Here is a 1,014-nt window from a genome sequence, read left to right on the forward strand (position 1 = left end):
TTTCGTGAACGGTTACACATATCGAAACGTGGTTTTAGGCAAACGTTAGAGCGTCGAAGGGTACTTTCGGTTTTGTTTGGGTAATGGTTTTAGCGCTATTATCAACTGAGATATTGAAGTAGGTATGCTATTTTTAAAATGGAACCGTACAGCATTCGCTAGCTCTTCCGAGGACAATTACGGTAACATAGCGTTTGTTAATGCTGACATTGAAGCACTCCGTCTTCAGGCCACGAGTGGCCTACCGGGACCATCCGACCGCCGTGTCATCCTCAGAGGAGGATGCGGATAGGAGGGGCGTGGGGTCAACACACCGCTCTCCCGGTCGTTATGATGGTATTCTTGGCCGAAGCCGCTACTATTCGGTCGAGTAGCTCCTCAATTGGCATCACGAGGCTGAGTGCACCCCGAAAAATGGCAACAGCGCGTGGCGGCCTGGATGGTCACTCATCCAAGTGCCGACCACGCCCGACAGCGCTTAACTTCGGTGATCTCACGGGAACCGGTGTATCCACTGCGGCAAGGCCGTTGCCCCGCTGACATTGAAGCCTTCAGTAAAAAAATCCGAGAAGTACCTAGAATGTGTGAACATGGTGGTTGGAAACGGCATTTGCGGTGCAAACAGTGATTGGCAGGCGTATCGAATTAGGCTGCGTAGTAATATACTGTAAGGTAGACCTGTGCTACGTGTATGTAGCTTTATTTCCCCTTGAACCAACTTATCGTCCTAGATGCAGGCACATCTACGAATGTCTCACGAGGCACATACGCTGTCGAATGTCCAATGGTGCCTTTTCTAGAAGAACAGGTGGACTGTTCATCAGAAAGTGTGCATACGAATTTCCGTTTAGAACACCTAATGTAGTAACGTCCCACAATGTAATTTCCTATGGTGCCGCACCATACGTTTACGCTCCACCACCGTTGATGTTGCATTTGACGAAGCCAATGTGGATTTCCGGCTGCGCAGTAGTGCTTGTAATGCAAGTTTACATTAGCGTGATTAGTAAACGT

The 1,014-nt window shown here is 48.9% G+C and overlaps 1 pseudogene; it reads right to left on the reverse strand.

Annotated features, from left to right (window-relative positions):
- Positions 1 to 415: 415 nt before the first annotated feature.
- On the reverse strand, positions 416 to 533 carry LOC126254197 (5S ribosomal RNA; annotated as a pseudogene).
- Between the last annotated feature and the right edge of the window lie 481 nt (positions 534 to 1,014).

The sequence above is a fragment of the Schistocerca nitens genome, chromosome 4, assembly GCF_023898315.1.
Source record: "Schistocerca nitens isolate TAMUIC-IGC-003100 chromosome 4, iqSchNite1.1, whole genome shotgun sequence".
NCBI classification, from domain to species: domain Eukaryota; kingdom Metazoa; phylum Arthropoda; class Insecta; order Orthoptera; family Acrididae; genus Schistocerca; species Schistocerca nitens.